Source organism: Falco cherrug, chromosome 18 (genome assembly GCF_023634085.1).
Source record: "Falco cherrug isolate bFalChe1 chromosome 18, bFalChe1.pri, whole genome shotgun sequence".
Taxonomy (NCBI): domain Eukaryota; kingdom Metazoa; phylum Chordata; class Aves; order Falconiformes; family Falconidae; genus Falco; species Falco cherrug.
In genome coordinates, this window is record NC_073714.1 from 4,738,635 (window position 1) to 4,749,002 (window position 10,368).

Sequence of the window (10,368 nt, forward strand, 5' to 3'; positions counted from 1 at the left end):
GCAGCCTGGTAGCCTGTGGGTCGGCAGACGAAGCAGCAGTTGATACAGAGGGAACATGGTGCCTTCCAGAGGACCGGATCCAGGTGGGAGGTGAGCTGTTATGAGCATCAGCGTAGGGGCTTTTAGAAACACACCTGGCTGTGGCTATAAAATCAGGGGGGGAACAACGTGCCATGGCAGGGGGGCTTCTGGTAGCTCGTGCTGGAGAGGCTTCTCGGTTCACCCCACGCCACAGTCACTCATCTGGCTTGGGGACCAGCCCCCTGTTGTGCATTGCTTTACATGCACTGATTTGAAAGCGCCCGTAGGACCGCTTCAGGGTCCATTTGTAGAAGTGGAAAGAATATATTTTGGCGTTGACGTTGCTGTACGAATGACTTAGGCAGCATCTTCTTGCCTCAATAGAAAGAAGGAAAACAAAGGTGCTACTTAGAGCTCAAATGGGACCCTGGTGCTGCCTGGTGACGCTGCGTGTTTGATCAGCGTTTAAAGCCCATTCCCCAAGGGCAAGGGGGAAAGGCTTCTCTCCTAGGATGAGCTGCAACAAGCCTTCAAGTGCTTCTTTCTCTGCAAGTGCTTCTTTCCCTGGACCGAGTAGCAAGAATCTCTACTCATCTTGCTCACTTGGGGATGCCTGCACTGAAGGTGCTTAAAATTGGTTCCATGCTTATGTCTTTTTTGGGTTTTGGCGGCTGGCTTCATGCCTCAGTTTACCTTCCATAAAACAGAAATACAGTTCTGGCCACCTTTCTAAGCAGCTTGGAGTTCTGATGAAAGCTGTCATACAGAAATATATTATTAAACTGAATAAGCTTAGGTTTATTCTTAGGCTGGAGTGATAAATCAGATTCTCAGAAGCAAAAAAACCCTCTTGGGCTCAAAATTTTTCAGCTCAGATCCATTTTTCTCACTCTTCTCACAGTCTAGTGTTGGTTTCACAACAAAGACCGTGTCCTTCACGACCAGACTGCTCTGCCTTTCAACAACATTAAAAAAAATCACTGAGTGGAGCAGTTCCTTTAGCCCTGACGAGGTCTAGCAAAACTTCTGACCAAATTCCAGGGCTGTCGTGGGGGGAATCCAGCTGCAACGGGGACCCTGTGATCTTTTGGGCACCCACCTTTGTGGTTCCCTGGCAATTGGTCTTTATTAAATGGGTGTGTGTGGCTGGGGCTGAGTTTTATGGGGCAGCACCTTCTGATGTGATGCACACTGGAGAACTCATTAGCACAGCTCCGAAAAATCCTCCTTTGTTCCCCGCTTCGTGCAGCTGAACAGATCAAAAGCTGGGAACATCAGAAGGGAAAAAATAGAAAATCTTATCTGCCCTTTTTGTGGTGGTGGGGCCACCCCAGTGTTAGTAGACATCCACCCCCTGTTACTGCAGAATTCACCCTTCCCACCACAGTGATGCTGGCTGGTGGTTATTTTTTTTTTTTTTTTTTTTTAATAATCCAGGTTTAAAGCAGTTTTTCCTGGTAGATTATTTCTAGAAGGAGGAACAGCCACCAGAGGGCAAGAGTCCCCCACCCTGAGCTGGGAAACCTCTCCCTGTGCATATTAAAAACACGCTGATCCAAACTCGCTTAAATCAATGGGAGTATTTCCATCCATTTCGGTCGTCTTTGGGTTCGGTCCTAGAGCTCTTGGATTATTTAAAAACAAACCCAACAAAACCAGCAAGATGTTTTATATAAACTTAGAAACAAGATTTTATAAACTGAAAAAAGCCCCTGGCATTTATACGCTCTGGGTTTTGCTGTAACTTGTCACTTGGATGTTAAATGGTCCTTTTTATTTATAAGAAGTTTATTTTTTAAATACCCGTGCTATGAACAAGCCACAGCAACAGAGGGGATAGAATCCAAATCCATGCAACTTTTGTTTAAAATCTTTTTCGGAAAGCTGTGCCTTGCCTACTGGTGTAACGGGGCGAGCGGAGCTCGTTAGTGCTCACTTCAAAGGCAAGTGCCTATAAGACAGTTTTAGGGTATAATTTAGCAATGTTGGCATCTGCTTGGCTATAGGCATGGTACCAGCTCACTGACTGCAACGGGAATTGATGAAACCTGAGGTCTGAAATCTTACTTTGCTTCCCAGAGGAAAAACCCAGGGTCCTCACAGCAGCCCCCCGCCCAGATGCTGCCTGCAGAGCTCCCGCAGCCAGGCACAGGGATGCGCGGGAGGGAGCGATGGGCATCACCTCGGCCACGCAACGGGCAGCTGGGGACAAGCACAAGGAGAACTGCAGTAAATTTTCTCTCTTCTCTAAGTCTAAGTCCATCCGAACCTCTCTTTTCTAGAAGGGCAAACATAAAGAGCTCCTGGGTTCAGCACACCAAATCCCTCCCTGACCCATTGTATCGTTCACGGGAAACCCACTTTTTCTAATTTTACAGCTGAAGAAATCGACTTGAAGAAATCTTTCACAAGGCTTAGTCAGCATTTCCAAAGCTGCCTGGCTCCTCCGGCTGCCCCAGGAATGGACAGCAGGAACTGTATGTTGCCTTCAGTGGGAAAAGAGCTTTGGCCAATGCAAAACACTTCAGAGAAACATCTCCTCAATAATGTTTAAAAAGCCCTTTCACGTTCTCTGATGAAAGATGCTACTGAAGTGCGTGGTGTTTGCTGGAAGTTTTCCCTCCCACCCGCTGCAGTGTTTCTAGGCAAATATCTTGCCCTTTTGAATAATACGGCGTGGAGTGAAAAGATAAACTCCTGTAATTACGCCTTCCCTTAGCGTGGCTGTGCTGAAAAGACAAACTGCTTCCTTCAGCATTACCGCTCACGGAAAAATGGGACCTGAAGCGTACGTGGGAAGATTAGGCTGACTAAACCATCTTTCCTCATACCCCGGTTCTTGGGGATGCTACAGCAGGATGGAAAAACAGTTCAAAAAAGCCCTGGGGACCACCAAGACGTTATTTCCAGAGGGAATGTCATCTTCTCCGAGCTGTAGCAGAGGTGAGGAGGAGTCTGGGGGTGGAGGAGGAATTGCTGCCAGTTTATCAGGGGAGGAGGAACGAGGACTGTGCCCAAACCAACACAAAGAGCTGTGCCGAAGCTGTGGCTTCAGCCAGGTTCTCCTGTGAGCCCAGCTGGCCTCCCTCTGCCTGGTCCCACTGGCCAACCTACATGTGGTGGCCACCAAAGCGGAAGGGCTGGCAACACGCTGGTTACCCTGGTCGTCCTCTCTTTTGTTTTGAGATTATTTCAGGGCCACCAAAACTTAGGCTAGCGCTGAACCCACTTCACGTGAGCACCAAAACAGCTTAGGAGCAAGCTCAGGAAGAGCTGAGAAGGTAATATTAGCCCGCCTCCCGGTTTGGAAGTGCAGTTTGCTACCCAATATCAGGGGAGAGTGGAAACTTCTGTTTTGAGAAAAAGCTCCCTGAGCTGGGAGTTTGATTTAGAAATAAAGCAAACTGCGGCTGCCATGGTCACTGATCTGTGTTTGCTCTGGGCCAGGCGCTGGTCACCCACTGGCTTTGTGTTGCCCGAAAGTATTCCCAGTGACAAACACCCCGATGAAGGTGACTTCAGCCTGACGTCCAAAGGGAAGAGAAAATAATCCCAAGCCCTAAGAGAGGAAGGCAAGTGCTTCCTCTCTGGCTTGAACGTGCGAGTTAATGAGCTAACGTGGTACGGACTAGGACGTTTCGCTGGGGAACATCCAACGGAGGCAGAGAGGAGAGAGGTGTCAGTTCTGAAAGCAAGAGGAGATCCCACCAGCAAAGTGCCCTTCTTGTGCTGCCTTCCTTCTCCAAAGGGATTTAATTCATTAGGTACAAGTAATGAGTTGTCAGGCTACATCCAGACCTATTTCTGGTTGCTGCAGTTCTCTCTGTAACAGTCTGCGGTTTCAGAATAAAGAGAAAAATAAAATGCTGCTTCTCATTAGAGGAGAAAGTCTGAAATAATGAACTATCTGCCAGAAAAAAAGGATCTGTGCCTTTGTGCACTTAGAAAGAAGACAAGCAGTTGCAGTTTTGTAGCTGTCAAAGACGCTTAGATTCCTAAATCTTAAGTCTTTTTTAAAACTGGGATTCTTTGGTTATTTCCCTGATTTGTTCCAAGATCAGGCCCAAGAGCCTGAGGCTGAACCATCACTTTCTTTAGACACTCATTTGGTTTTGAAAAGTCTTTAGTCTAAAGACTTTTAAAAGTCTTTCAGAGATGGAGAATTTGTCATGTTGCTTGGTAATCTGTCTCGATGGTGTTTTGCTCACACCAATCAAAAAAAAAAAAAAAAAGCATCGAATTTCTAATTTTTGTTCCAGACACTGACTTGTTTTAAATAAAGCAAAAAGATAGAACTTGCCTCAGTTGCCTCAGGTTGGTCTTGGTGGTCCCAAAGAGAATGGAAATCCCGTTGCTGTATCATGCTGCTTACACCGAGCTGTTCTTGAGCTGCAGGATAACGTGACCGATACAAATCTGAAAGAGGCAGATTCCTTTTTCTTTGGTTGTCTTAAAAAAATGACTTTGGATTTTTTCTAAATGTTAATTTATTTTTTTTTTAACTGTGTCTTGATTCTTTTGTCTTTGAATAATTCCAGCCTTGCCATTTACCGAGTTCTCTTCTAAATTTAGATTAGAGTGTTACTCGCTTTCACAAGAAGTGCTAATATCCCTTAGGTTAAGGATAATTAGATGTTAATTTTCAAAACCTGAAAGGAAATTATACCTCTAATTCATCATTTAGAATAAAATAGCTGGTTTAAAAGGCATACATAGCTACATTAAACAAAGGTCTAGCCATTTTTTTTTCCTAAACAAAAATTAACCTCAATACAAATTAAGATGATATGATTCTAGTTAGATTAATGACACCAATTAGGCTAACAGGTTTCTAAAGCTCCCTGAGATCATGGGAGAAGAAGGCAGAAGATCATCAAATGCAAAGCAGCGAATGTCTCCAGCGTTAACCCCTTCACGGCAGCCGAACTTGCTCCCCGCTGATGAGCTGCTGACAACCTGCTCTTCCCCCCAAAAAACTCAGGAGCTGGGTTGGCTCCATTGGCATGAGAAAAAATTATCCGAAAGGAACTGGGGAGCCTTGGCTGTATGAAACAAGGGCAAGAAGACTACGCAGTTGGCCGACTACGGTGACCAACATGTTTCACGTGAAGGGATAATTTTGCTGGGTTGGACTTAGATGTTTCCTTGGTCTTCTCAGGTATTTGCAAACATTTTCTGCTGATGTTTCTCAGGCTGAAGTTCTCCAGACCTCCCTACTGATGTCTGCCTAGCCTGCTGCGGCATCTCCAGCCTGCTGCGACACCTTTGCAGAGCCTCCCATTGCATGTAGCTATTCAGGGTGAGCCTATAGCTGCCTACAGGAGCCTATACATGCCTCAAGCAAGAGGAAGGGAGATCTTCCTCCCCATATGTTGCCGTTACTGCCTGCGGGATCAGAAAACCTGGCAGCAAAGCTCATGGCTCTGAACTGCCGGCGTAAATTGGTGGTCCCAGTGCTGACAGTGGAGCAATAAACTGGTGTAAAATGGGAGGGCAAAGAGATGGGGGGGGCAGTTCCCTGCCTCCCCTGACTTTTTCAGGAGTTGGAGTGGCATTGCTTTCTCTTCCCAGCTGTGCTGTCAGACCTTCAGACCCCAACTTTGCTTTCCGACTCGCAGACTCGAGAAGACCACAAGATGGCAAGGCTGCACCGAACGTGCCCGCGACAGCTACTGCGGGTGCAACAGGTGTTTATTGGCCAATTCGCTGTTTGCCACCTGCTTCGACAGAGCCTGAATTGTATTTTTATACATAGCTTCCAGCAAAACAAATGTCCCCAGTGATGTGAACACTGGCTTCTGGAGTGTTTAGGCACGATCCCTTTGCAGCACCGGGAAGGGCCATATGATTCTTATGAGTTCTCTGGAGCCTTTCAATATACCCAGATCCATATGTAAATATAGCTTGAGATGAGATTTATATTCAGCTATTTCCCGGTGAAGCCAACAGACACTCGCAGGCATGTTACAAATGAAACAACAACCCAACCAAGCCTTGTAATTTAATTTAACTGCCTCTTTTTGGGTATGTGTCATGCATTCAGAATTAGACAACTGAATTCCCAATCAAGTGTTCTTTGGATATAACAACATAGTGAAAGGCATAAAAGTGCCTTAAAATAGCTTGCTAACGACCACGTGGAACCTATTCTTTTGGCAAAAGGAGGACGCAATTTATGGGTCTGGACTCAGTACTCATAAATAAGTACATGTTCCTTTTTCTTTGCATTGGCACGTTTTTGGCTTTTCAGATTCACCGTGCACTTTATAAATTCTCATATAACTATGCAGGCAGTCGATGGGAATGCACAGGCTTGTTCTGGGGACTTGAATTTATCCCCTTTGAACCGTCTGACACAAGTTCTCTGTTAGCCTTGCAAGGAAATTCCTCTTGGGCTGGGTTTGCAAAGTTTTCCTGCAAATCCTGTTCTGCTTTAGCATCCTGAGACCAGACAAGCTGCTTGTTTTACTGAACCTGTTCTGAATATTGTTTTCCTTAACGGCAGCAGTTAAAGGGAACAGTAATTTTAGTTTCTTGCCTCCACATCTTGTGATATTTGGTAGCAGCAAAATGCCTTTCTTGGAGTAGGTAAGTAGTAGTGTTGAGTCTGGAGTGGAGGAAGGACAGGCAGAACAGAAGAAACACAGTCTGGTGATTAAATGCAGCTGCCTCGGTGGTGCCTGAACTGAGCACTGAAAAAAACAGGCTGAAGAGATCTTGTATTCCGTGATTATGCTCCGGTGGGATTCTGCAGGATTAATACTGAAAGTGAACAAGGGTCAATTTTCTGAAAGTGTAGAGAAATGTAAGACCGACGGAATAGGAATAGGAATAGAAGTAGGAATGGGAGTAAGAGTAAGAGCAGGAATAGGAATAATAATAACAGTAGATGATAATAATGATAACAAGGGTCAGTTTTCTGAAAGTGTAGAGATATGTAAGGTCAATGGAATAGGAATAGGAGTAGGAATGGGAGTAAGAGTAAGAGTAGGAATAGGAATATTAATAACAATGATGATAATAATGATAACAATAATAATGATAACAACAACAACAACAATACTAATAATATTATTAATAATAAATCATCATCATCATCCCCAAACCAAATAAACCCATCCCTCTCTGAGATGGATCTCTCTCTGGGTTTTTGACAATTTTAATTTGAGGTCGGTTGACACGCTGGATAGTGTAATATGTAATGAAAAAGCTGGTTTCTGTAAAAAAATCCACCATATGTTAAAACCTCTGCAGTGGGTGTGAGGACTTAAAAGCTTGAATACAAACAAAAAGCTGCAGGGTTTGGGTGTGTTTTAGGAAAAGGTGGCTTTTTATAGCGTTGTCTGTCTTCTCCCTGCGTGCCAGAACATCTCTTTCAGAAACAGCTTTCAGAAGGGGAAGCAGCTCCCCATGAGATCACCTGTCCGTTATTCCTTTGGAGTGCAGGTACGGGATACAGTTGGACTGGGCATCCTCAGACTATGAAAACCACTGAAAGAATTCCACCCTTTTCCAAAATAGCTGATTTTCTCTAATTTTTAGGATTAAAACTAAATTTAAAAAAAAACGTTCGAAGGGGTTTGTTGTCTTTTGCCCAGGGTGGGGGTGGAATTAGTGACCCCTGGGTTTGATAATACTGCCTGTAACCAACAGATTGGTTTTCTCCTCCCTTTTCCAAGTGCTCAAGGAAAGAAATGCTTTTAAAACCAAAGACTCCCTGGTAATACTCTTCCTGCATGCCCCCTCCTCCACTACATCTCCGGATATAGCACCATTAGTTTGAGATTTTTATGACTCTCAGGGGAAACGCAGAACATTCCTGAAACTGAAGTAGCATTTTGGAGTCCCTGAGCCGGAGTTCAGACAGCGCGGTCTCTCTCAAGGATAAATCATGGGAGCTGCCAACACAGGGGAGATGTGGTTTAAGAGGCATGGGGCCAATAAACATCAATACTATTACTAGATTCACTAATAAATAGTAAATGTTTCACCTCAAAGTAGCGGAGTGTGATTTCCAGCAGCAACTTGATGATAAAGAAGCGTCACGACTGAAGGTAAAGAGTGTTAACAAAAAACTGACTTGTCACGAAGGCTTCATTTGCTGCCAGCTGCCTCCATCCCAGCAGCTATAATGAGAAAAAAAACGACCAGTAAACGAACAGGCAGCAGCTCTTCAGCCTTATGTCAACACCAACCAACACAATGCGATGGTGGATGTTAATAAAAAAAGACTATTGAGTAGTAAAAAAAAGTCAACCAATGAAACAAAACAAGCTCTGGTACCACAGAGCCTTAGCTGGGCTGAAAAGCTGCCGTGGATTTCATGGAGTAGGAGAGGAATTTCTGCAGTTTTCATCCCTGAAGAGCTGTTATGGTTAAAAAGTCAGGGGTGTTTGAGAGGTATTTGAGGGGAGGGAAATACTGTGCTAGGCAGAGAATGCGTTGCTGTGTCCGTAAACACTTCACTCCTCTAAATTATTGCTGCTGGGTAGGTTAACACGAACACTGGGCAGAAGGTGGGTTTAGCGTTCAGCAACATGGGTTGTTACCTCCTAGCTGTCACCTCCCCTTTCCACCATATAGGCTGGCACTAATACTATATATGTTATATGTACCTAAGCCTGCCCAGCCCTAGATGCTCTCCTGGCAAACCCGTTTTCTGTGAGCTGAAGCGTGTGCAGCTGATGAAGGAAAATGAAATGTGAAAACACCGTCTCCTCAGCATCGCTCAGCAGGGGACTTGTCACTGGTGAAGAAGCAGGATGCAGCTGCAAAATCCCCAGTTTTCCACAGCCTTGGCCAGCTCCATCAGTGGCGATCTGCTGCTGAAAGGAAAATCAGGTGTGTGCTGGGGGGAGGGAGGGAAAAATGCAAAACAAACCAGCTTTTTATTGAAGCCCTCTAACACTTTCTTCCCTTTGCTTTGAAGGAGTGAAGAAAAAAAAGTCTGGAATCTGCAAAATCAGGTACGTGCCCTTACTCTTGGTCAACAAGTTCAGGGCGGGTTTTTCTATTTGAAAATAAATCTCCTCCAGAGCTCAAGTTTCTAAAATAAATCTTGAGATCAGCTGACAGATTTCTACTCCTTGCAGACTATATTTTTTTTCAGTTTTTTTCAGTCAGTCTCAACTGTGAAAATGCCTTCAGACATTGAAAGGGTGCTCTGGGCAGGGGCTGGGCAGGATCTGCAGGTGTACACATACGTGCCTATGCGTACAAATACATATATGCACACATAGGGTAATGTGACACTGAGTTGGTTACAGTCCGTCCACTGCACCGGCGAAATGGTGTGGTTTGCTTCTCCCTGGAGGTGCAAAGCAAGTGCTGTCGATTGGAGATCAGGCTGGGAAGGAGCTGTGCTCCCTTTGCTCAGCAGATCAGTGAATGGGAACTTCACTGCTACCCCAACGCATTACTGTGCAAAGGGAACGTAAACGCTGTCTTGCTGCTACCGGTAGCATCACAGGCTTTTCTTGCTGTGTTGCACACAAGCCAAGCGGGGAATAAAAGATGAAGGTTTGGAGAATCATTTGCCTGTGCTAAATTCTTTACTTGTTAGATCAAATTGGGCTCAGTAGAGTCCCAGGGAAGTTAATTGTTGCCGAGGTCTCAGAGCTTTGTCTAGAAGGTGCCGTTACACCCCGTATGAAGAAAGGGATGAATTTATACTGATAATTAACAGGAGGTCCTCAACTCAGTATCATATAAATAAGCTTTTTCCCTCATATTGTTGGGGGACAGCAGTATGAGATGTGACGACCATCGATTCGACTCGGCACTCTTGGATCTGCAGCACATCTTGCTCATCCTTCTTAAACCTGGTTCTGCTACTCCTTTACCTCCAGGGACTGCATAGAGAGCGGATGAACAACTTTCAGCCTGTGATACTAACGTGCTGGTAACCACTTTTGTAAGACTCAGTTTGCATTAACCAGGTCTGCTTCTGCTGTAGGTTAAGGAGCCAAAGGCCTCCTGCTGGTGAGCTGTGCTGGAGCTGCCGGGGTTCCTTGGTGACTGGCTGCTCAGTATGGGTAAGGAATGCTGGATCTGTTTCAACATAGATTTTTAATTGGATTGAGAGGAAACGGGACCGGCCCTTCATTTTTTTGGATATGGAAGGCATTCATTTTTTTCATGTTTGGGTTTTTTTTTTTTTTTTCATTTATTTTTTCTTCTTTTCTGCCAAACTATGTCAGGAAGAAAATGCAAAAGAAAAAAGAAAACTCACCCTGAAAGCTTCTATCATCATGCACTGTGTTTTCTCGAAAACAAAACAGAGCACTGCAATTATAACAAACTGTAGGAGCTGGAAGATGTGCTCTGGTGTGGAAGTGCGTTTGGGTG

At 44.8% G+C, this 10,368-nt stretch overlaps 1 long non-coding RNA gene across 1 annotated transcript; it reads left to right on the forward strand.

Moving 5' to 3' along the window:
• Window positions 1-4,430: 4,430 nt before the first annotated feature.
• Window positions 4,431-10,056, forward strand: LOC129734197 (uncharacterized). The gene is made up of 3 exons (XR_008729841.1): window positions 4,431-8,862; window positions 8,951-8,987; window positions 9,977-10,056. It is a non-coding gene; the product is annotated as an uncharacterized LOC129734197 (long non-coding RNA).
• The last annotated feature ends 312 nt before the right edge of the window (window positions 10,057-10,368 follow it).